The 26,822-nt window shown below is 40.0% G+C and overlaps 1 protein-coding gene across 2 annotated transcripts in view; it reads left to right on the top strand.

The window, feature by feature from the left end:
* Positions 1-793: 793 nt before the first annotated feature.
* The window catches only part of PTER (phosphotriesterase related), a 74,288-nt gene continuing 48,259 nt past the window's right edge, over positions 794-26,822 (top strand). Inside the window, exons 1-2 of one of the 2 annotated variants that reach the window (XM_066280318.1) lie at positions 811-926; positions 1,422-1,581. The gene's annotated coding sequence lies outside the window, so the exon portion shown is untranslated. Of the gene's footprint in view, positions 927-1,421; positions 1,582-26,822 lie in introns of both variants that reach the window. The other variant, XM_066280317.1, reaches the window with a different exon arrangement.

Below are 26,822 nucleotides of genomic sequence, written 5' to 3'. Positions count from 1 at the left end.
TTTTTTTTTAATTTTTCCATCTATTTGAAAGGGAGAGAGAGAGCATCAATTGGTTGTTCCACTTAGTTGTTCCATTTTTAATTGCGTATTCATTGATTGCTTCTCGCTAGTGCCCTGACCAGGGATAGAACACATGACCTCCGCAGGCCAGGGCAACGCTTTATCCACTGAGCCACCAGGCCAGGGCCCAGGCTCTATTATTAAACATGAGAAACCTCAGCCCAGGAACAAGAGACAATGCACTAATAAACCCAAAACTGTCTGTATTCAGGATGTTGATCCAAATCCTGTTCGCGACATCGTGACACCAAATTGCCAGGGCAGCCTCTCGGATTTGTTATCCTTGAAGTAAACACAAAGGGTTTTTGAAACTACTAAAGCCTCCATGTTCCAGGCTTTTCTACAGAGGACTGGGATCTGTGGGAAATGCAGCTACCTCCTCTCACCTTGGGGATCTAGCCCGCTAATCCAATCAACTCAGCCAAACTAGGCAGAGGTAAGAAACCTCTCCTTCCAGGATACTTGGTGACTACCTACACCCGACTCGTGCGCAAAGGAAGTGGCTTCCCAGCGCAGCCACTCAGGATCTGGCAGCCAGGTAGGACAGGCCGCTGGCGTGCTAGCCCAGACTTGGCCTGCCGACGGGTCGGGTGTGGCAGCGGCTCCCTGGGCGTGGCCTAGGGCCAGGGTGGGCGTGACCGGGGCCGCAAGGCGTGGCAGAGACTGAGGACACAGCCCGGGGATCTGGGGGCGGGAACAGACTAACTATAGTTAACGGAGTGGGAGGGGGGAACGGGGAGTGGGGAGAGGGGAGACGCTCGAGGTGCTGGAGGCTGGTCCTGCCGAGGGTCCCGGTGGAGAAGGCGGCGCTCGTGTAGAAGAGGGAAGTCCCGGGAGCCAGAACGGGCGCGGGAGCTGCGGGCCGGGTAGGAAGGGTGGCAGCCCAGCTCTGGGCGTTAATCCCTGCAGGGAGCCCGGCAGAGGTCCGCCCCGCGGGAGGCGTCTAAAAGCAGGCCTCTCCCGGGCGCGCTGCTGCCCTAACCCCAGCGCCCCCGGGAGCTGTAGAGCGGGGGGTCGTGAGGCTGAGCGAGGCCTAGGAGGCCGACCCTGGGCTTGGAGGCGTCTAAGGTCCCGAAGCCGGACCCAAGGCCGAAAGTCCGGTGCGGAGCGAGGCCCGAGGGCCCGGCCTTTTGAGCGTTCAGAGTTGCTCCACAGACGCTCCCTGCGGTCCTCGAGCAGCTGTGCTGGGGCAAGGGCTCTCTTCTGTGCTCGTTCTCCTTTAATAGGCTTTGAGATCATGCCTGGAAGCCTGGGGTCCCGGCCTCGCACTGTACTTAACCGTCTCCTGGTTCTTGGATCATAAAGTATTGCAAACACACTTAGGTGCGCCTTCCCTACTGATACGAGTATGGCATTTACAGCTGTTGTTCTGGGATATTTGGAAAGACACCTCAGGTGCAGTGACACCTCCGAGCGTTTCCAGATAAACACTTCTGCCCTGCGTAGAAACAAAAGTCCACTTGTCCTTAACTCACCGCTGCAGCAGAGGAAGCTGACAAGCATATACTCCTATCCTAAAGGGTAATGGCATTCATTGTGCAGGAAAAACGGCAGTAAGAAAAGAACCTTCAAATTAGTGACACCTACTTGTCCAGGTACATTTTATTTTACATAGACAGGAGAGGTCTGCAGCAGTTCTCCGTAGGCCTGATGTAAGTCCAGAAATAACCAGCCTCCTTCAAGTGCACACTGCAAAAATCAGACAGCTTGTTGTTGATAGCAAGGTAGTAACTTAATTTAAAAAGGATAATTGGAACTTTATCAAAAGATGCTACTTTATGAAATTATGTTTTAATTTGTGGAGGCTAGAGGTTGCTTTATTGCTACAAACTTTACTAAGATATGTGTAATATAGATATTTGGAATAAAATGCAGAATACATTTTATTGCCATTCTACCCGGCAACCCCTGTCTGGGACCAATGCTCAGATCACTGGCTGCAGAGGGGAGGAGAGAGAAAAGGGGGAGAGGGAGAGGAAGAGAAGCAGATGGTTACTTCTCCTGTGTGCCCTGGCAAGGACTCAAACCCCAGAAGTTCATATGATGGCCAACCTTCCATCCACTGAGCCAATTGGTCAGGGCCAGCCATTCCTTGATCTTATAATCATAATAGGACTACCCAATCCTATATTTTTTGAGTTAGTAAAAGCTAATCACCAGGGTTCATCTCTGAGCTCTGTGTGCTCTTATTTAATCCGCACCATAGCTCCAAGAGATATTCGCAGTTTAGAGGAGTGAGGTAAAGCACAGAGAAGTGAGGCCACACTGCTGGAGAGTTTAGAGAAAAACATCTGTCTTTCTAACTCTGAAACCTGTGCCCTTACCCCTTAGTCACTTGTACTTTGTTTTTCACAAGTAGTAGGGCAGTGAGGAAGTTCGCTGGTTTAAAGAACTCTGGACCCATGTGTGCAGCCTAACCCTAGTTCCGGTTCCAGCTCCTGACTTTGTACAAGTTGTTTATCTTTTCTAGGCACAGAAAGGTCGTTGATCTCTACGTATCTCCCAGATCTAAAAATCTACAGATTTGTGCAAATAAGATTCTGCGTTTACTGATGAATGATATTGTTGGTCATATATGGTGTGGAAATTGCAGTGTGGGCAGGAAGGGTCAGTTGATTCATTCAGTTGATGTGCATTGTGTCCCTGGGTAGCACTGGGGCTCCCACAGAGAATAGGACAGGTGAGAGGGCCCCTTGGAGTTTACATTCTGGAAGGAGGCAGAGGGCCCTGAGAAAACAAAGAAAAAAAACCAAACAAGTTAATTGACAAACAGCTGCAAATTGTTAACAGGTGTGTGATAAACAAAAATGGGGTAGGGGAGCACATTGGTTATGGTGGTAAAAAGGAGGCCTCACCAAGACTTTTTTTTTCTTTTTAAATTTTTATTAATTTTAAGTTATTGTGTTAACATGGATTCAAGTGTCCCACTTAATATAACACCCTCACCCCCACTCCTGTGTTCCCCATTATACCCCCTTTGCCCCCTCACCCTAACTGCTTCCCCCCTTCCCTCTGGGATTTGTTGTCCTGTTATCTATATCTCTGTGTTATGTATATGTAATTTCACTAATCCCTTCACCTTCTCTGACCCTATCCCCTCATCCCCCTTTCCCTCTGACAGCTGTCCCTCTGCTCGTGTGACCCTGCCTCTGCCTGTATTCTGTTCCTCAGTTCACTTTGTTCATTAGATTCTACATATAAGTAAGATCATATGGTATTTCTCTTTCTCTGTCTGGCTTATTTCACTTAGCATAATGATCTCCAGGTCCATGTATGCTGTCGCAAAAGATAAGATTTCCTTCTTTTTCATGGCTGTGTAGTATTCCATAGTATATATGTACCACTGCTTTTTAATTCACTTGTCCACTGACAGACACTTGGGCTGTTTCCAGATCTTGTCTATTGTAAACAATGCTGCAATAAATATGGGAGAGGTTATCTTCTTTTGAATCAGTGATTTGGTATTCTTGAGATGTATTTCTAAAAGTGGGATAGCTGGATCAAAAGGCAGTTCCATTTTTAATTCTTTGAGAAAACACCATATTGTTTTCCACAGTGGCTACACCAGTCTGCATTCCCACCAGCAGTGCAGGAGGGTTCCCTTTTCTCCACACCCTCGCCAGCACTTATTGTGTGTTGATTTGTTAATAAGCGCCATTCTGACAGATGTGAGGTGATACCTTATTGTGGTTTTAATTTACATTTCTCTGATGATCAGTGACATTGAACATTTTTTCATATGCCTATGGTCATCTGTATGTCCTCTTGGGGAAGTGTCTATTCAGTTCTTTTGCCCATTTTTTAATTGCATTGTTTACCTTCCTGGTGTGGAGTTTTAGAAGTTCTTTATAAATTTTGGTTATTAACCCCTTATCAGATGTATCGGCAAATACGTTTTCCCATTGTGTGGGTTTTATTTTTATTTTTTTTAATGGTGTCTTTTGCTGTGCAAAAGCTTTCTAGTTTGATATAGTTCCATTTATTTATCTTGTCCTTTATTTCACTTGCCCACGGAGATAAATTGGCAAAAATATTGCTACGGGAGATAGTGGAGAGTTTACTGCCTATGTTTTCTTCTAAGGTGTTTATGGTTTTGTGACTTACACTTGTCTTTTATCCATTTTGAGTGTATTTTTGTGAATGGTATAAGTTGGTGGTCTAGTTTTATTTTTTTGCAGGTAGCTGTCCAGTTTTCCCAACAGCACTTAATAAAGAGGCTATCTTTACTCCATTGTATGCTCTTACCTCCTTTGTCAAACATCAATTGACCACAAAGGCATGGGTTTATTTCTGGATTCTCTGTTCTGTTCCCAATGCCAGCACCAAGCTGCTTTGATTATTATGGCTTTGTTGTATAACTTAATAACAGGAAGTGTGATACCTCCCACTTTATTCTTTATTTTTAAGATTGCTGAGGCTATTTATGTTCTTTTTTGGTTCCATATAAATTTTTGGAATATATATTCTATATCTTTGAAATATGCCATTGGTATTTTAATAGGAGTTGTATTGAATTTATAGATTGCTTTGGGTAATATAGATATTTTAATGATGTTTATTCTTCCTATCCATTAACACAGTATATGGTTCCACTTGTTTGTATTTTCTGTGATTTTTTTTCAATGTCTTATTATTTTTTGAGTACAAGTCTTTTACCTCCTTGGTTAAATTTACTCCTAGATACTTTATTTTTTTGTTGTTGCAATAGTAAAGGGGATTGTTTTCTTAATTTCTCTTTCAGACAGTTTATTGTTGGTTTATAAAAATGTCACTGAGCCTGACCAGGCAGTGGCGTAGTGGATAGACTATCGGACTTGGATGCAGAGGACCCAGGTTCAAAACCCCAAGATCGCCAGCTTGAGCACAGGCTCACCAGCTTGAGCTTGAAGTTGCTGGCTTGAGTGTGGGATTATAGACATGACCCAATAGTCTCTGGCTTGAGCCCAAAGTTCACTGGCTTGAAGCCCAAAGTCACTGGCTTAAGCAAGGAGTCACTCGCTCTGCTCTAGCTCCCTCCCATCAAGGCACATATGAGAAAACAACCAATGAACAATTAAGGTGCCACAACAAAGAATTGATGCTTCTCATCTCTATCCTTTCCTGTCTGTCTGTTCCTATCTGTCCCTCTCTCTGATTTTCTCTCTATCTCTGTAAAAAAAAATGCCACTGATTTCTGAATATTAATTTTATATCCTGCCATCTTGCCGAATTCATTTATCAGGTTTTGTAGTTTTTTGACTGCAACTTTAGGGTTTTCTATGTACAGTATCATATCATCAGCAAATAATGATAGTTTTACTTCTTGTTTTCCAATTTGGATGCCTTTTATTTCTTTTTCTTGTCTGATTGCTGTGGCTAGGACTTCCAGAACTATGTTGAATAAGAGTGGTGAAAGAGGCCACCCCTTCCTTGTTCCTGTTCTTAAAGGGATTGCTTTTAATTTTTGCCAATTGAGTATGATGTGGGCTGTGTTTGTCATAGATGACATTTATTATGTTGAGGTATGTTTCCTGTATTCCCACTTTGCTGAGAGATTTGATCATAAATGGGTGCTGGATTTTATCAAATGCTTTTTCTGCATCTATTGATATAATCATGTGATTTTTCTCCTTCCTTTTGTTTATTTGATGATCACATTGATTGATTTGCAAATATTGTACCAGCCTTGCCTCCTCAGAATAAATCCCACTTGATCATGATGTATGATTTTTTTCATGTATTGCTGGATCTGGTTTGCTAATATTTTGTTGAGAATTTTAGCATCTATGTTTATCAGGGATATTGGCCTATAGTTTTCTTTCTTTTCTTTCTTTGTAGTGTCTTTACTTGGTTTTGGAATGAGGATAATGCTTATGTCATAAAAGGAGCTTGGAAGTCTTCCCTCCTCTTGAATTTTTTGAAATAGCTTGTGAAGGATAGGTGTTAGTTCTTCTTTGAATGTTTGGTAAAATTTGCCTGTGAAGCCATCTGGTCCAGGACTTTTGTTTGCTGGGAGTTTTTGATAACTGTTTCAATTTCATTTGTTGTAATTGGTCTGTTTAGGTTTTCTGATTCTTCTAGATTGAGTTTTGGAAGATTGTATGTTTCTAGGAATTTATCCATTTCACCTAGGTTGTCCAATTTTTTGGCATATAGATCTTCATAGTATTTTCTTACAATTCTTTATATTTCTGCAGTGTCAGTTGTTACTTCTCCACTCTCATTTCTAATTTTATCTATTTGAGTCCTCTCTCTTTTCTTCTTGATGAATTTGATTAAAGGTTCATTAATCTTGTTTACCTTTTCAAAGAATGAGCTCTTGGTTTCAACCAAGACTTTCTTATTAGAAGGATGAGACAGATCTAGTGATGTTTATTCCTGCACTGAGGCCTACAAGGGCAAAAGAGGCAGGAAAGAATGGGGTGTGGTCTAGAAATTGCCAGAAGGTCTTTGTGGGTAGATCTTGTGTAATTTGTTCCAGACAAAGTGTGAGACACAAGGTAGGACCATATCATGCAGGGCTATTTGTAGCCTGGTAAAACTCCCGGATTTTCATCTAATAGCAATGGGAAGCTCTGAAGGGTGGTAGTCAGGGGAGTGACATTAAGGTGGCTGCAATGAGGGCCACATGAAAGGTGATAGTGGCTCAGGTTAGGGTAGTGGCAGTGGAGACAGAAGGTGGAGCTTTTAAGTGTCACTTCATAGTGGGGCCTTCCTGACAACCCTATTTATGATGACTTTCTGTCATCCTTAATAGCCTGGTATTCCTTGTTCTCCCACTCGCTTTAGCTTTCCTTTTCATCTACTTTTTCCATGTGACATAGTATGTGATGTTTGTAAATTGTTACTTACTCTCTCCTGTGGGAATTCAACTACAGGAGAGCAGGGTTTTCATGTTTTATGTACTGTTGTTTCTCTGGCACCTGATGTGGGTCTTAATACATTTTATTTCCTGAATGGATTTAATATATGGTTTGAGTTTGTATTTCGTAGAACGTGATGTCATAGTCAAAGAAAAGGAGAAATCAAGGATTATTGTCAATATGCTGGCTTAGAAACTAGGTAGATATTGCTGTCAATTAAGAAGAGGAAAGCTAGGAAAAGAACAAGTTGGGGACCTAGGTAGGAGAGATCGAAAGTTCTATTTGGTACATATAAAGCTGTGGTGTATAGTACACACTATTACTACATTAAAACCATTACCCTATGAGGCCCTGGCCGGTTGGCTCAGCGGTAGAGCGTCGGCCTAGCGTGCGGAGGACCCGGGTTCGATTCCCGGCCAGGGCACACAGGAGAAGCGCCCATTTGCTTCTCCACCCCTCCGCCGCGCTTTCCTCTCTGTCTCTCTCTTCCCCTCCCGCAGCCAAGGCTCCATTGGAGCAAAGATGGCCTGTGCGCTGGGGATGGCTCTGTGGCCTCTGCCCCAGGCGCTAGAGTGGCTCTGGTCGCAACATGGCGACGCCCAGGATGGGCAGAGCATCGCCCCCTGGTGGGCAGAGCGTCGCCCCATGGTGGGCGTGCCGGGTGGATCCCAGTCGGGCGCATGCGGGAGTCTGTCTGACTGTCTCTCCCTGTTTCCAGCTTCAGAAAAATGAAAAAAAAATTTAAAAAAAAATAAATAAATAAATAAAACCATTACCCTATGATTTAGCAGCTTAGAACAAGTGTGTTAACTCAGTTTCTGCAGCTGGTTCTGGCTCAGGGTGTCTCATGAGGTTACAGTCAGGCTGTCATCTAAGGCTGCAGTGATCTCAAGGCTTGACTGGGGCTGTAAGGCCAGCCTGATTTTGGCTTTTTCACATGGCTAATGATAGACCAGATGACTGTTGACCAGACACTTCAGTTCCCTGCTATAAGGGTGTCACCACAGGGCTGCCTCCCCCAGAGTGAATGATCTAGGAAGGAAAGAGAACCCAAGGAGGAAGCCACCATTTTTTTAGAACCTAATCTCCAGATAGGGTATATTATCACTTATGCTGTATGGTCGCACAGACCACCCCGATGCAATGTGGGAGGGTGTGAATTCTGAGAGGGGTGGAATTGTTGAGGCCATTGTTGAGGTACCTTACCACAAGGTATAGGAGATGTCCAAAGGGAAATGTCACCTAGTCTGTTGGGTATATTTTACGGTAGCTATCCCAGAGATCTGGGCTGCAGATAATTATTTGGAAGTCATTTATCATGATATATGTTGAAATAGTTATGTTGGAAATGTACAAGAAGACCCAGGGAGATAAATAGATAGAGAGGGAAGGAGGACCCTGGACCAGTCCAGGAGAGCCCAATGTTTAGAGGTCAGTAGAGAAGGAGCCAGCCATGGAAGACGGCCTGTGAGGAGAGGGTGGGGTGACCAGGACAGTGTGTATTCTGAGGGTGACTTAATTCAAAAGCAGTTTCCACCAAATAAGTTTATCTTCCAAATGAAGGGCAGGAAATACTTTGAAACTGGCTAAAGTGAAAAGATTTTTCTGTAAAAACTACAATTTAATATAACTTGATTGTGAATAGTTACATTTTGATCCAGAGAGGAGCAAAGAATAAGTACTTAGTGCCCCCTGGCCTGAGGCTTGGCCAGAAACTCCCTGGGATTGTAGTAGTAGGTGAAAATACCTTGTAGGGCTTTTAGAGGTTGCTCTTAAAAATTAAGCTGGAAGAACAAAATAATGAACTGTATAGCATGGGAGAAGCTACTGACCCTGGAAAATATACAACTTTGCTTCCATATATTTTTGCAATGTTTTTCAACCGCCGTTCTACAGACCAGTCTGTCAGAAATTTCATGCTGGTACACAAAAGAGTTAACCACCGTAATGTTGTATCAGGATTATAGACCCAATGATCCTAGTTGAATTTGCTTATGCTCAGGGTGATTTCTGCCTTAGCGGTCCCTGAAATGATTCTTTCTCTTTTCACCGGTATCCAAGTGTAAATAAAGTTTGAAAATGACTTACTTAAAGCATTTGTTACCTAAAACATAGTAATGTGAAGAGTTTTTCTCTTCAAATATCTTAAATGCACCAGTAACCATACAGTAACACTGCTGAGAATTCCTGATTAATTTCACTGTTAGTAAGAAGACCTGAGATGGTTCTTGAATATGTTTTCATATCCCAAGTGTGGCCGCCTTCCTCTGCTTTCTTTAGTTGCTCTTTAAAATGTATTTTCAATAGTCCCAATTTTTCTAAAGACCTATTTAAAAGCAAACCCAAACAAACAACAACAGCAACCAAAAGAAACACATCTCTTTCTTAGACATCCCACCCTCACTTAAACATTAAAAAAAAAAAAGGGAAGAAGAAAAATAAAATACCTATTTCCATCTGGCCACCTGGCACAAACTGGCTCTTCACAGTTCTGTTTCATGAAAACAGTATAGGCTTGAGTAAAAATGCCTCTGCCTGCTCAGCCTGGGAGTCATGAATGTTAACTATTTCTCTGTTCCCTCCCAACTGGGCATGGCTGTGTGACTTGCTTTGGTTAATCAAATATACATAGAGTGACATGTGCTACAGGTGGAAGCATCAGTAGAGGTTTGTCACACACTCTTTCCTCTAAAGTAACCACCAATTTTCTAGATTATGGCTGTTCTGTCAGCTTGGGTCATGGGACGAAGACAGTGAGCAGAGTTCTCCAGCCACTTTTTGTAAGACACATAATGTGAGCTGAAAATAAATTTTGTATTTAATCCTTGAGATTTGGAGATTTGCTTGTTAATGCAGCATACCCTAGCATATCCTAACTAATGTACTCAGGTGAGGTCTGAGACACATGCCTGTGAAAATTACTGGTCTCCAGTTTGCCAAACACCTTGGGAAGCTAAGAGGGCTGGTGGTAGAAAGGCTTGCTCATATGATGAATGCCCCTCTTGCTGTTAGTGAGTTAGCAGGTACACTTGTTTCTATAATGCTTAAATTAGCTTCATGATTTCAATCAAAGGTAGCAAAAAATGACATTTATATGTTTAATTATATTCTATAAGGGCACTTAGTATTAAAGGGAAACTATTTAAAAGTTGAGTGCCCAGAAGGGATAGGATAGGAACTAAGGCTCTGATTTTTATTTTGAAAAACACTATGGATATCTATATGTAGATATAGATTATATAGATATAGCTATAGACAGACATAGATAAATATAGTTATTATCTATCTATATCTATATCTATCTATATATGCATAATATTTTCAGCATCTCTCCAAGCTTTCCTATATAGAGGAATATTCACATGCTCATTGTTAAGAGACAATTCTTCTCAGATGTAGTTATCAATGGACGCATTTCAGAAATTGTTTTGTCACCAAAAGACATTTGAATGAATTATCCATAGTAATCATCAATTAATTTTTTTAAAAGAGCTCAGAAAGTATTTTAAATGTTGTTCCCTGGCTCCCTGAGTTTGGACTTAAGAGTATCAGATCCAGGTTTTGCTCCCAGTGTCCCAGAGGCGATGCATTCACTCTTTCAGTCTGACTTAAACAGAAGTGAAGCAGGGAGCATTGTGCTGTGGGCAGAGCCATGCTGCCTTCCAAGGGATGTTGGCTATAAATCCACTCTCCCTAGAGGTTAAGAATCAAAGTTCTCCCCCTCTCTCACTCACACGAGTGATATGATGATGATAAATTGCTTGGATATGACTGCCCCAAGCACTAGTATGATGAATTATGTTGTTCAGGGCATGGCCAGAGATGCTCCATTGTCAGTCTGCAAACCTGAATATTGGCAGTATTCATAAATAGCCTTCTGCCAATTGTAGTCTCCGCTGTGCATAGTAAATTCTGTTTTTACCCATTGTGGTTCTTAGTTCTTAATCATCCCCTGTGTTCCCTTTAACTCACTTAGCTAAACAACCTTTTGGGTTTTGTTTCTATTCCCTATTCACTAAAATGGTGGGGTGTTTTCACAGTGGTGATCAGTAAACACTGAATCTTTCTTCATAGAAACTGTTAAAATAGTCATTATTAGTCCTTTTCACTAAATCCAGAGTAATAACAGTTTATCTTGCAGTAGCTTAATTGGGTAATTATTTAGTGTTTGAAAGGCATTTTGGAGAGAATACTGGTAAATACTGTTGTTAATTTAATGTTCCTTTGTGCAATTGAAAGTCCACTGCAATCACAAAATTCTTAGTATTACTGTGCCTACAATGATTTCTTTCTTAATATAGGTTATTATTTTCAAAATTATATATGTATTGATTCCTGAAATATTTAAAATATTTTTATAAACTTTTAAGGTCATCATATTTATAGTGTTACATTTCTATGTCTCACCTACTACCTTTCTTATATATCTGAAAAGTTAAATGTTATCAGTCTTAGGCTCTAAAACTTTGGAGGAAATACAAAGTGGGAGCCCCAGCTCAGGAGTCTCTCACACTACACAGCTTCTGCAGATGTGCTTTGTGGAGTCTGCTGAACTTTTCAGCCAGCTTTTCTATTAGGCCCTGACAAATAACAGCAATAGTGATTTATTTACTCTGCACCCACACACTGAGCTATCACCTCATTGTCATCAAAATTTGTCAAAAAGGGTTACATCATAATGCATGTGCCCAGCCAGCCCTTTTGATAAATTTTCTACTCACCTTATGAACACAGAGCCTCCAGGTATAATTAAAGGCCACTCTGTAGCTTGAATTGGACAAGTTCTATTACTGATTTTATTACTTTGTTTGGGCTGCTGTAAAAAGATACCATAAGCTGGGGACTTAAACAACAGAAATTAATTTTTTCATAATTCTGGAGGCTAGAAGTCCAAGATCAAGGTGTTGGTAGATTTGATTTCTTATGAAGCCCCTCTTTTTGGCTTGCAGATGGCCTCCTCCTCCCTGTGTCCTCACATGATCTTCTCTCTATGTTCTAGTAGTCCCTTACTGTAACTACACAGAAATTCATGTTGGATTAGGACCTACCCTAACAACGCCATTTTAATGCAATAATCTCTTTAAAGATTCTATCTCTGAATAGTCATAGTCTGAGGTTCTGGAGGTTAGGGGTTCATTATATGAATTTTGGAGGGTTCACAATTCAGCTCTTAATAATAATGGTCTCTGGAAAGTACCATTTTATTTTTTAATTTATTAACTTCTGTGAGCTTTGAATGGGCAGAGAGAAACAGAAAATTGAGCTGTATTGTTGAAGCTGGGTGATGGAGACATTCATTATACAACCTCCTCTAGTTCAGGGGTTGGGAACCTATGGCTCGCGAGCCAAACGTGGCTCTTTTGATGGCTGCATCTGGCTCACAGACAAATCTTTAATAAAAAAGTAATAACGTTAAAAATATAAAACATTCTCATGTATTACAATCCATTCATTTCCTACCGCTCATGTTCATGGTTGCAGGTGGCTGGAGCCAATCACAGCTGTCCTCCAGGACAACTCCAAATTTTTATTGGATAATGCCTAATGTACATGGGTCGTTGTATGGCTCTCACAAAATTACATTTTAAAATATGTGGCATTCATGGCTCTCAGCCAAAAAGGTTCCCGACCCCTGCTCTAGTTTGTGAACTTTTGAAAATATCCATACTAAAAAGTTTAGTAAAATAAATTTTTTTAAGAAAGAAATATGCCTGACTTGTGATTGCACAGTGGAGAGAGCATTTGAGCTGGAATACTGGGGTCCCCTGTTTGAAACCCCCGGCTTGCCTGGTCAGGGCGCACACGAGAAGCAACTACAAGTTGATGCTTTCCGCTCTTCCTCCCCCCTGCCCTTTTCTCCCTCCCTCTCATCTCTGTAAAATCAATAAATAAAATCTTGAAAAAAAGGAGAATGAAATATTTATTCTCCTTTTATGCATAAGGCACATGTAAGTAGAATGTGGTTTTTACTATCAATCACTCCATAGAAAAGTATTGTGGAAAATGCTGTAAGAGCATCTTTGCTAGTTTTGACCTAGATGATTTGACATGTTCTATCACTCCGTGGCATATGGTATGTCTATCACATCATGAGTCCGTGACTTTCTACCACTTACTGAGTTCTCCAGGCTGCATTGTCTCCCTGTTCAGTGTTTTACTTCAGAAACTTTCCATGTGTCACTGTGCAAATCCCTTGAACACAGGAATTCAACAGGCCACTTGCTTCCAAACCACCATGCCTGGCTTATGCCTTCTGCGGCATACTTTTTAGACAATATCCTCCATTGTTTCAGAAAGATCTTTATAAGAGGACACTAGGCAAGAAAAATGGCTCGGTGTATATAATAGTACGTTGCTCCAAAGCCCTGTCCCTGCATGGCACTGCCTGTGCCTATCCGAGTTCTCCCCGCTTCCGCAGGTAGGCTGTGGAACTATCCTGAGCCTCACCTGTGAGTTTCACTCACTTTCCTTAATAAGTCTAAGGCCTGACATCCGTTCCCTTGTGACTGTGCTGCTTTGAACTTGCCCCAGTATCATTCAGAAAAGAACATCTTGAAGTTGGTCCTCTTTCTCCCTTGTAACTAAATATTTTAGAGTAGCTCTGTATATAAGTAATCAATAATCTGCCCTTTTAAGTTGACATTACTGATACTTGTATTTTATAGCCATATTTCACCTGGAGAGGGGGAAAGTTCTTGAAAATCAAGTTGCAGTGCCCCTTTCTGACCTTCTTCATTAGTCCCAGGTACCGTCTTTTAATTTTTTTGTCAGTGTATAAAGATCATAATATTTCAAGCTAAGAGATCCAAAGTTAAAATACTCTCCATGACCCTGGCCAAGTAGCTTAGTTCGTTAGAGCATTGTCCTGATACACCAAGGTTGAGGGTTCAATCCCAGATCTGAGTACATAAAAGAACCAACTACTGCATGCATAAATAAGTGCAACAACAAATTGATGTTCCTCTTTCTCTCTCTCATACTCTAAAATCAATAAATAAAAATTTTTATAAAATAAAATGATCTTCATGAAGATTCACTTTGGTTCTATATATTCTTGTCTAGTGAATTTCACTTAACTATAAGATTTAAAATACATAAAAGAATATATTGATAGATAGTTTCTAGCAGTCAGGATGCTTCGTGGACTTTTGCTGCTACTTATTCTTGCTAGTGAGGTAAAAAGGATTAATTTTTAAATTTCCTTGCTTTTTGATAGACCAAATCAGGATTATAAAACATTTGCTATGAGGAACTTTAATAGTACATTATATAGGGAATTTGCAGTATTTTTGTGAACCTGTTTCCACTTCTTCATTTTTATTTTTGTATTAATAATACCTTGACTAAAATATGTCTTAAGTAATTAATTGTGTATAATGTAGTGATTTTACAACATTAGCATTAAAGGAGAGTTTCTTTATGTATTGTTTCTATACAAAGAATCATGTATTAGACTTTAGAGTTTTATTATTTTAACACTAGAAAGCTAACTAAGTGGCTGAACTATATTTGAACTTAATGCCTCTATCCATGTTCCTTACTGCCTACAATGGTATATTTAAGTTTTAAAATCTGCATCAATGACAGGATCAATAAAAATGTCTGAGATTTAAAAAAAAGATCTGAAATAAAAATTGAATAATAGTTTTCTCTGCCTAATTAGAAGTCAAGATTATCTTTCTGATGAATGATGGGGATATTGCCCTCAGAAGAGGAGTTACATCTTTAATAGGCCAGAAAAAAATAGATGTGTTTCAGAACATCTTAGACATGTTAAATGCCATTTAATTTTCACAAACTCAATACAATATTCATCAGAATGATAGAATTTGTTATTAATATTCATCAAACTTGTCAAATTTGATTCACTCTCATATCATCTTCGAGAGTGTTTGCTATACCTAGGCACTCCCTTTATTACTAATTACTTAATACTTTTCTTCAAACCTACCCATTGTTTTACCTCAGCCTCACCCTAAGTAATAATATTCATGAAATCACAGGCTTATAACATTTATTGCTTTTTTCCTAAAATATATGAAAATAAATAAATACTTGTTGAAAACATTTTTAAATGCCTATATATCACATAAAATAAGTATCAATCACACTTACTAGAAACACGCAAAAACCAAGCAGATTTTGGTTTTTGTATCTCACACCATCCATGAAAGAACCAAATAATCCTTGACTGTAAAGTTGGCCCAAAACAATTTTCAGAATGGTTTCTGTACTTGCATTGCAATAATTAAGAGCTGTTAAAACTGTATATGTGTGTATATATGTACACACACACAAACACACATCTACATAGATAAATAATGGAGTGTTCTAGCTGTTATTTGAGAAATAGCCAAGAGTTTTCAGTTCCTTACACAGTCAACATCATTTATTTGAGAGCTAATCAAGCCACCTTTATTTTATACTATTTTACTCTTATTCACAAGTAGTCTAAAAATTGATACTAAATAAGTAGAAATCTGGAGCTCCTGGTTATTTTTATTTCATTCATTTGTTTTTAATAAGTGGAGGTTTAGAGTAAATACTGTAATATGGTTTGTTAGAGTTTTGCTTGCCCTGATGGAAGATCAGAATAACAATTCACATAGAGAAAGATATCTATAGACTTCACAATCCTTGTAGAGAAACATTCTGTGTGATTTTCTATGACACGTATGTCCCCATTCAGTTAACATCTAAACAAGGTGCGCTAATGGACGAGCTGCTGCCAAGGTGGTTCCGAGGTCATTTAATGCCTCTTCATGTGGAGCCATAGAACTTGCATCTAGAAGTAACTTTAGAATTCACCTTGTTTAACTCCTTTTTTTATTAGTGGGAAAACAGACCCACAGAATAGGTAATTTGCCCAAAGATACACTTTTAGCAAATCAACTTTTTGTGTGTGTGTGTGTGTATAGTTAAAGTTCTAGCTTTTCCTCCTCTTATGCAAATAATATGTTCATAAGAGCATTATGTTGTCCCATATGTGTACATTCATCTATTTTTAAAATATAGTAAGTTAACACTAATTTTTGGTGGCACTCAAGATGTTTTAGTTTCTGACTATTGTTTTTAGCAAATAAAAAATTAACCTATTGAATATTATTAGTAATGATATTTGTTGCCTTTAATATATTTGAATAAAAGAGGAAAACTGAAATTTTTTAAAATAGTGTCAAGATATATTTTACATAATAAATAAAATTTCTGTTTATATAGTTAGTACACTTGGATTCAAACATCCTAATTTTTAATTTTTGTTACTTTTTTGCTTCTTTTTAAAAAAAATTTTATTATTATTAATTTTAATGGGGTGACATTGATAAATCAAGGTACGTATGTTCAGAGAAAACATCTCCAGGTTATTTTGACATTTGGTTATATTGCATATCCATCACCCAAAGTCCAATTGTCTTCTGTCACCTTCTATCTGGTTTTCTTTGTGCTCTTCCTCCCCCCCCCCATAACCACCACCCTCTTGTGCATGTCTCTGAATCTCATTTTTATGGCCAATTTTTTATTTTTAATTTGTGAGTATGTCTAATAACAGAACAAATAATAATCAAATATATTAAAAGTAAGTTTTAATATGAATGCATAATAAAAATTTATGAAATGATTTACTGTGAAGAATAGACTAAGAAGTGAGAATTATTATTATTATTTTTAGCAAGAGAGAGAGACAAACAGCTTAGACAGGAAGAGAGAGAGATGAGAAACATCAACTCATAGTTGCATAACTTTAGTTGTTCATTGACTGAATCTCATATGTGCCTTGACCAGGGGGCTCCAGCTGAGCTAGTGACCCCTTGCTCAAGCCAGCAACCTTGGGCTTCAAGCCAGTGACCATGGGATCATGTCACTTAAGCCAGTGACCTTGTGCTCCAGCTAGTCAGCCTGTGCTCAAGCCAGTGACCTTGGGGTTTCTAACCTGGAACCCGAGCATCCCAGGTCGACACTCTATCCACTGTGCCACTACTGGTCAGGCATGAAATATTTTTTTATTATTACTAATTGAATTTATTGAGATGGCATTAGTCCACAAAACCATAGTTTTCAAATGTACAACTCATAAAACACCATCTGCATACTGCATGGTGCACCTTCCATCCCAAGCAAGTTTCTTTTTGTCCTCATTTCCCGCTTTGCCCTCCTCCACCTTACACCCACTCCTCTTTCCCCCTGGCTGTTGCCACACTGTCTGTGTCTATGTGTTATGAGTATATTTTTTTGGTTAATTTCTTTTTTTTTTAAGGTGAATGTTTTCCAATTTTTTTATAAATAAATTTTTATTAATTTTAATGGGGTAACATCAATAAATCAGGGTACATATATTCAAAGAAAACATATCCAGGTTATCTTCTCATTCAATTATGTTGCATACCCATCCCCCAAAGTCAGATTGTCCTCCATCACCTACTATCTAGTTTTCTTTGTGCCCCTCCCCCTCCCCCTCTCCCTCCCCCCCCCCCTGGTAACCACCACACTCCCATCCATGTCTCTTAGTCTCGTCCTTATGTCCCACCAATGTATGGAATCCTGCAGTCCCGGTTTTTCCTGACCCATCCACCTCACTCCATACAATGTTATCAAGATCCCACCATTTTGTTGTAAATGATCCGATGTCATCATTTCTTATGGCTGAGTAGCATACCCTAGTGTATATGTGCCACATTTTCTTTATCAGTCTTCTATGTTTTTTTACAATGATTAAAGCCTTTAAGCAAACTCTTGGCCAATACAACTACAATCCATAAAAGAGTAGTGTCCTTAACATGTTCACCAAGTCCAAGTTGGCACCAACACCATTCCAAATCCCTGCAAATGCAACCCAACCCCAGTTCAGTCCATTAGGAGCTGTCACAAGGAGCAGGAGTCCAGGAAAAGTCCACATCCAGGAAAAGTCCACATGGCACTGGAATTGTTGTCACAATTCTACACTTTGCAGCTCACGTCCAAGTCCCAATGACCGCTGTTTCTAGCTGGTAATGATTCAGGTAGACTGGAAAAGACATCTGCAGCATGTGTGGAGATGGAGCTTCTGTTCTCCTCTCCCTGGAGTGATGAGACCAGGTTGCTTTTCCCCAGAGCTCTGTGACTGTGGCATGGTAAAGAGAACCTTGGGATACACTAAGCTGGGTGGCAAAGGTAGATTCATAATAGAAGTTAGCAAAAGGGGGAAAGAGAGCTCTAAAGTAGGAGTAGGTCCCAGCCTGAAATATGAGTGGGGCATTGAGGTAGGAGGAATAAAGAAAACATTATATATTAAACAAAGAAGCAGAAAATAGGACTATCAACACCCACAACAGAGATCTTCGAGGGAAGAAAAAAACCCTGACTATTCAGGCAAGACCCTTATGCAAATGAGATCAGTTTACCTGCTTCTTGGAATAAATACCCTAGGCTCATCCACAGTGTCATAGATGGGGCCGATGACCCTGGGCACCTTCAGCCTTCAGTGGCAAACCTCAGCATTCTGGGCAAGGTTAGGTCATAGGTGGCTGGAGCAGGGCTGGAAGAGACTGAACTCTCCTGTAGAGGTGCGAGGGGGAAGCCTACCTTCCAGTGTTCCTGTTTCCTCACAGCAAAGGCATGTAAGTCTGGCAGGCTTTAGCTCAATGACCTTCCTTTCCACTATTGAAGCAGGACCCAGATGGCATTCTATGAGACCCTTTTGGGGCGTTGGAGCCTTTAAGGGCGTATCCTAAAAGCTGGTAGTTCCCCTGATCTCTATTGGGCTTTTTCTGCCTCTTGGTATCTTAAAAGTCATGCTCAGAAGATCTCGCTGAAGGGTTTGAGAATCCCCATCTGCCTATATAAAGCTTTTCCATATATCTGGAGCTGTTTGGAAAAAGACAAAACAGTGTTATTAGCTGGATCAAATAAAAGAAGGTAGAAGTTTGTAGGAGAAAAGGATTTGGCATATCCTGTTCATCAGCAATCAAAAGAAATTTAAATTTTTTTAAGTAAAAAGCATGATATGGTAGACCTGTAGGAGTTCCAGGATATGACTCCTCCCTTTTAATTTTTTTTTAAATTGACCTTAAAATATTTTCTGGGTACACTTTAATAATACCTTGACTTTAAAGATTGTAAGAAATACACATAATTCAAAAGATTTGACAAAATATAGTAAATGCTTTTGCTACATATGCAGGAGCATTGTCAGTTTAAGCAGTTTAGGGAATCCAATAATAGAAAAATGCATACAGACAATGAGCTATAACATGCTTAGCAGCCTCTCCTGTTCTGACAGAGGTTACTATAAATCCAGAATAGGTATCCACTGTAACATGGACATAGGACTGTTTGCCAAATGAAGGTATATGAGTAATATCCATTTGCCAAAGTTGTCCTAGTAGGGGTCCTTGCAGGTTAACTCCAAATTAAGGGACAGATTGTAGTATAGGACCCCTTGGACAGGATTTCCCAATCTGCCATGCTGCTTCCTGAGAAAGTTGAAACTGTTTACACAGGGCTGCAGCATTCTGGTGATGAATAGTATGAGACTGAATTGCTCGATCTGTCATGGTTGCTCCAAATAATTTTCTTTTGGGTAGCTTGATCAACAAGGGCATTCCCTTGTGCTAAAGCTCCAGGGAGCATGGAGTGAGCTTGAGTATGTCCTTTAAAACATGGAGCTCTATGTTGACCTACAAGTCTTTGAAATCCCTGATCAAGCATCTGAGTACTGACTAAACCATTAGGACTGACAACCAACGCTCCCATATTTTTCAAAACATCTCTACCCCACAAATTAACTGTCCATCCAGGGAGCACATAAGGTTAAAAAATCCAGAATGACCTTCTTAATCTTCCCAATGTAGAAAACTAGAACTTTGTTGAGGGGATTTACTCTGCCCTATACCTTATAATTCTGTGGCTGCTGCATGAGTGGGCCAGGAAGGAGACCAATGTAGCTTAGCAATAACAGATACATCAGCTTCAGTATCTAAAAGTCCTTTAAATTTATGCCCATGTATTGTTAGTTCCATTTCAGGGCATTCCTGACCTATTTTTTAAAATCCATTTGGCAAAATCAGAGGAGCCAAATCACCAATTTGCTTGGGGCCCCTTTTGCAGGATGTGGCCTGAGAAGCAGAATTAGCATCCTTATACTATTCTTCTAACTGCCTGTATTAGCCGTGAGACAAAATTTTTTTATTATTATTTATTTTAATGGGGTGACATTGATAAAATTGTCTTCTGTCACCTTCTAACTGGTTTTCTTTGTGCCCCTTCCCTCTACCAACCCCCTCCCTCTCCCTCCACCACCCTGTAACCCTTGGTTAATTTCTTCACCTTCTTTAACCCAGTTCTTTCACTTTCCCCCTCTGACTACTGTCCATCTGTTTTCTGTGGTCCTGCCTCTGTTTCTATTTTTTCATCCATTTATTGTGTTCATTAGATTCCACATATATGTGAGATTATATAGTATTTGTCTTTCTCTGACTGGCTTATTTCACTTAGTATAAAAAAGTATTTCACTCCTGGTCCATCCACGGTGTGGCGAAAGTAACATTTCCTTCTATTGTATGGCCTCATAGTGTTCCATTGTGTAAAAGTACCAGTTTTTTTATTCACTCATCCACTGATGAGCACTTGGACTGTTTCCAGATCTTGGCTATTGTAAATAATGCTGCAATGAACATGGGTGTGCATATAGTCTTTTGAATTAGTGTTTCACAATTCCTTGAATATATTCCCAAAAGTAGGATCACTGGGTCAAAAGGCAGATCCATTTTTAATTTTTGAGGAAATGCCATATTGTTTTTTACAGTAACTGCACAAGTCTGCATTCCCATCAGCAGTGCACAAGAATTCCCATTTCTCTACATCCTTGTCAGCACTTGTTGTTTGTTGATTTGTTGATGAAAGCCATTCTGACAGGTGTGAGGTGATATCTCATTGTGGTTTTAATTTGCATCTCTCTGATGATTAGTGATATTGAACATTTTTTCATATGTCTGTTGACCATCTGTATATCCTCTTTGGAGAAGTGTCTATTCAGGTCCTTTGCCTGTTTTTTAATTGGATTGTTTGACTTCCTGGTGTTGAGTTTTATCAGTTCTTTATGAATTTTAGATATTAACCCCATATCAGCTGTATCAGCAAATATATTCTCTCATTCATTGGGTTGTTTTTTATTTTGTTAATGGGTTTTTGTTTTTTGGTTTGTTTTGTTATGCAAAAGCTTCTTCTTAGTTTTATGTAGTCCCATTTGTTTACTTTTTTCTTTGTTTCACTTGCCCAAAAAGATATATTGGCAAAAATATTGTTACAAGAGATGTCTGAGATTTTTCCACTTATGTTTTCTTCTAGAATCTTTATGGTTTCATGACTTACGTTTAAGTCTTTATCCATTTTGAGTTCATTCTTGTATATGGTGTATGTTGGTGGTCTAGATTCAATTTTTTGGTATATATCTGTCCAGTTTTCCCAATACCATTTATTAAAGAGTCTGTCTTTACTCCATTGTATACTCTTGCCTCCTTTGTCAAATATCAATTGACCATAAAGGCGTGGGTTTATTTCTGGGTTCTCTGTTCTGTTCCATTGATCTGTGTGCCTGTTTTTATACCAGTACCAGGCTGCTACTTTGATTACAATGTCCTTGTAGTATAATTTGATATCAGGAAGTGTGATACCTCCTACTTTGTTCTTCTTTCTCAAGGCTACTGAGGAGTTTTGAGGTCTTTCTTGGTTCCTTATAAACGTTTAGAGTATTTGTTGTAGATCTGTGAAATATGCTACTGATCATTTAATAGGAATTGCATTGAATTTACAGCTGTCTTTTGTCAGTACAAACAATTAAATGATGTTAATTCTTCTAATCCATGAAGACAGTATATGTTTCCACTTATTTGTATCATCCTCAATTTAATTTCCTGGAATATCTAAACTGGAATTCAAGGAAGAAGAAGGTAGCAAGTGCTGCAGACATTACCTGTGAAATTAAAAATAACTTCTAAAAGAAAGACAGCTCATTTTGTTTTTGTAATTAAGTTTATGTTGCTCTATAGCTTGTTGGTAAAAGCTTTGAGAACTTAGAGAGCATATCTCTATCCTCATTGTATTACAATATAAAGCATATTATTACTTTTTTTAGGAAACTGAGCCATGGCACAGTTCTGAGATCTCCAGGCACACACAAGTTGAGAAGGGGGAAATTAGCAGCCATTACCCCTCAGAGTGCACTGATTTGCCATAACCAAGAAGGCAAGCATGTCTTTAATAATTCCAGAGACATTGCCCATTGTTAATTCCTCTGCTGTGCATACCTTGAGGGTTAGGATAATCCCTTTGCCATTCTCTTGTGGTGTCTCCAAAGAGAAACAGCCCTCTCTGGAGGCCCCTCAAGTAAACACGATACCGTGTCAGTCTCTGCAGTGTGTGTCTTTTGTCACAGACTCAACGTAGTCATTTTGCACTGGGGAGTCAAACCAGAGAGAGTCTTTGGAGCTGGGGAGTGCTTTTCTGACCTGGAGTTTTCTCTGGCCCTGCATCTGATGCTTTCAGAGAACATCTCTGCCCATTATTCTCCAAGCAGTAAAAAATAAGTCCAGCTTCCACTCCCTGCACTGAAAATGGTGGAGATCCTGCAGGGAGATTTCCTGCCCATAACCTATCATCTTGCTTTCTCCTTGGGGTGGAGTTGGGGTGGTGTCCACTACCAATGTCTTTGGTGGCCTTCCTTCTTCCCAGAGTTAGTGAGTGAATGCTGATGTAAACCCTGATAGCACATGCTCCATTTCTGCCCCTCAGTCTTTATGTTTAATATGTTTAACCCTTTAGTCATTTATCAACATTCTGTCTTCAGGAAAAGTTTGATCCATTTCTCTTACATCTGCATAATGTTACATTGTTTATCCTAAGAGTCTTAATTGCATTTATGTATATGCTCTACCTGTACCATTTGTTGTAAACTAGATTAAATTATAAACTCCTTGCAGACAGGGCTATGTCTGCTTTTTCTTTCAGTAACACAGAGTGGTCCTGCCCTAATTTATTACCTTGCTGTGAGTTGTAAACCAATAAATAAAAAAGAAAACCAACCAAAACAAGAAATTAACCTCTTTTATAGGGCATCTATTCAATTAAGGGCTATGTGGTGAACCTGCTGACAAAATGCACCGACCTTTTGAGAAGTCAGATACTTTATTGTTGAGTACCACTTTTTTTTTAGCTTTCATATCATAACAACGTGGCTCCATCATAATTAATCATGTATGGTAGTGCAGTGACAATGAGCAATGAGATGATTTCTCTGGAGAATCTATGCTAATACTATTAAAATGCTCTTACCATGTCAAAATGATTGCAGTGGAAGCATATGGGGCCTGTGCTGTGATTATGGTATTATGGTGATGGGCGATTACCATAGGAAACTACTAATTCAACTCTGCAGGGACCTGCATTATGAAACCATTATAACATGAGAATATAATGACACAATAACTTGGATACACTTTTGTGATGTGAAAACTAAAAGCTAATTGGAATGCAAGTAGTATTACCATTAAATTGTAATTAAACACCGAAAGCAATACTTGTTTAAATGTAAGACAGAGACATGCAATCCAGCAATGAAAGCTATGGGGGAATAACGCAAGCCAAATGTAAGCTCGGATTGGGGAGGAACCATTTACAACTCTGCCCTCTCTTTCTATGAAGCTCAGTCGCGGTGGTCTCCCCGGGCTTTGTCCCTCTCTGCGGGTCCAGCAGCCAAGACCAGCAGCAGGACACTAGGTCCTCGGACCCAGCCCCATCTCCAGCCCTGCCACCTCTTAGCAGTTCGAGTCTCCTTGTTCCATGGTCAAAGTGGGCATGATTGAATCTTGCGTCCCACAAACCTAAAGCAAATTATTTTTCCCCTGAAAAGTAAACTTTTCAAAAAATATAACAAAATCAATCCATATTCCAAGTCAGAGAAAATAGAATCACAAAGGAGAAAAAAAACCTAAAAAAAGAAATAGAATTTACGCTTTAGAAATGACTTGTGTGAGCAAGCAACTCTGGGTATTTCTTTCAGACTCTTCTCTATGTATAGTATTATTATTTTTCTTCAAAATTTTGTATTATAGAGTACTTTTTTGTTTTGTTTTGTTTTGTATTTTTCTGAAGCTGGAAACGGGGAGAGACAGACTCCCGCATGCGCCCGACCGGGATCCACCCGGCATGCCCACCGGGGGCGATGCTCTGTCGCGACCAGAGCCACTCTAGCGCCTGGGGCAGAGGCCAAGGAGCCATCCCCAGCGCCCGGGCCATCTTTGCTCCAATGGAGCCTCGCTGCGGGAGAGGAAGAGAGAGACAGAGAGGAAAGAGAGGGGGAGGGGTGGAGAAGCAGATGGGCGCTTCTCCTGTGTGCCCTGGCCGGGAATCGAACCCGGGACCCCTGCACGCCAGACCGATACTCTACCACTGAGCCAACCGGCCAGGGCCTATAGAATACTTTTAAAATTTACTAATCCCTCCCAGTTGCAAAATAAATCTCTTACTCAAGTGAACCAGTTGCTACGTTTTTGTTTGGTTTTGTTTTTTTTGTTTTTTTTTTTTTTTTTTTCTCATTTTTCTGAAGCTGGAAACAGGGAGAGACAGTCAGACAGACGCCCGCATGCGCCCGACCGGGATCCACCCGGCACGCCCACCAGGGGGCGACGCTCTGCCCACCAGGGGGCAATGCTCTGCCCATCCTGGGCGTCGCCATGTTGCAACCCTCCTGGGTGTCGCCATATTGCGACCAGAGCCACTCTAGCGCCTGGGGCAGAGGCCACAGAGCCATCCCCAGCGCCCGGGCCATCTTTTGCTCCAATGGAGCCTTGGCTGCGGGAGGGGAAGAGAGAGACAGAGAGGAAGGCGCGGCAGAGGGGTGGAGAAGCAAATGGGTGCTTCTCCTATGTGCCCTGGCCGGGAATCGAACCCGGGTCCTCCGCACGCTAGGCCGACGCTCTACCGCTGAGCCAACCGGCCAGGGCCTTTGTTTGGTTTTTAAGGGTCAGCTGAAACTGGAAGGTTTTACATGTCTCCCAGGACACTATGTTTTTCTACTAGGGAATAAATAGTATTTCACAGTTTCTGTCATATTATCCATTTCAGATTCTGTTAGAAAAACCATACTTTCTGTTTAAGAATAAATGGTGGATTTGCGAAATTATACAGTTCCAGTTTGTTCTCAACTGATACTGTTGATTACTATATGGCTAGGTCAACATAAAGACATGTTATGAAAAACTAGGAAAATTTAAGAGTGACTATACTTGTTAAGTATACTCCTGCATTAATTAGCTTGCTCAGATGTTATAAGGATGCACAATAGCTAATAGAAACTTCCTCCTAATTATGACTAAGGGTAGTTTTTAGTCCTTGTTTTTTTTTTGTTTTGTTTTGTTTTTAATAAATTTTTATTAATGGTAATGGGATGACATTAATAAATCAGGGTACATATATTCAAAGAAAACATGTCTAGGTTATTTTGTCATCAAATTATGTTGCAAACCCCTCGCCCAAAGTCAGATTGTCCTCCGTCACCCTCTATCTAGTTCTCTGTGCCCCTCCCCCTCCCTCTAACTCTCTCCCTCCCTCCCTCCCATGTCCTCCCTCCCCCCCCACCCTTGGTAACCACCACACTCTTGTCCATGTCTCTTAGTCTCATTTTTATGTTCCACCAATGTATGGAATCATGTAGTTCTTGTTTTTTTCTGATTTACTTATTTCACTCCTTATAATGTTATCAAGATCCCACCATTTTGCTGTAAATGATCTGATGTCATCATTTCTTATGGCTGAGTAGTATTCCATAGTGTATATGTGCCACATCTTCTTTATCCAGTCTTCTATTGAAGGGCTTTTTGGTTGTTTCCATGTCTTGGCCACTGTGAACAGTGCTGCAATGAACATGGGGCTACATGTGTCTTCACGTATCAATGTTTCTGAGGTTTTGGGGTATATACCCAGTAGAGGGATTGCTGGGTCATAAGGTAGTTCTATTTGCAGTTTTTTGAGGAACCACCATACTTTCCTCCATAATGGTTGTACTACTTTACAGTCCCACCAACAGTGAATGAGGGTTCCTTTTTCTCCACAGCCTCTCCAACATTTGCTAATACCCGTCTTATTGATAATAGCTAATCTAACAGGAGTGAGGTGGTATCTCATTGTAGTTTTGATTTGCATTTCTCTAATAACTAATGAAGCTGAGCATCTTTTCATATATCTGTTGGCCATTTGTATCTCTTCCTGGGAGAAGTGTCTGTTCATGTCCTCTTCCCATTTTTTTATTGGATTGTTTGTTTGTTTGTTGTTGAGTTTTATGAGTTCTTTGTAAATTTTGGATATTAGGCCCTTATCTGAGCTGTCGTTTGAAAATATCATTTCCCGTTTAGTTGGCTGTCTGTTTATTTTGATATCAGTTTCTCTTGCTGAGCAAAAACTTTTAATTCTGATGTAGTTCCATTCATTTATCTTTGCCTTCACTTCTCTTGCCATTGGAGTCAAGTTCATAAAATGTTCTTTAAAACCCAGGTCCATGATTTTAGTGCCTATGTCTTCTTCTATGTACTTTATTGTTTCAGGTCTTATATTTAGGTCTTTGATCCATTTTGAATTAATTTTAGTACACGGGGACAGGCTGTAGTCGAGTTTCATTCTTTTGCATGTGGCTTTCCAGTTTTCCCATCACCATTTGTTGAAGAGGCTTTCTTTTCTCCATTGTGTGTTGTTGGCCCCTTTATCAAAGATTATTTGACCATATATATGTGGTTTTATTTCTGGGCTTTCTATTCTGTTCCATTGGTCTGAGTGTCTATTTTTTTGCCAATACCATGTCTATTTTTTGATTATCGTGGCACTATAATATAGTTTAAAGTCAGGTATTGTAATGCCCCCAGCTTCATTCTTTTTCCTTAGGATTGTTTTGGCTAT

Source organism: Saccopteryx bilineata, chromosome 5 (assembly GCF_036850765.1).
Source record: "Saccopteryx bilineata isolate mSacBil1 chromosome 5, mSacBil1_pri_phased_curated, whole genome shotgun sequence".
NCBI lineage: Eukaryota > Metazoa > Chordata > Mammalia > Chiroptera > Emballonuridae > Saccopteryx > Saccopteryx bilineata.
This window is presented reverse-complemented; position numbering and strand designations above follow the sequence as displayed.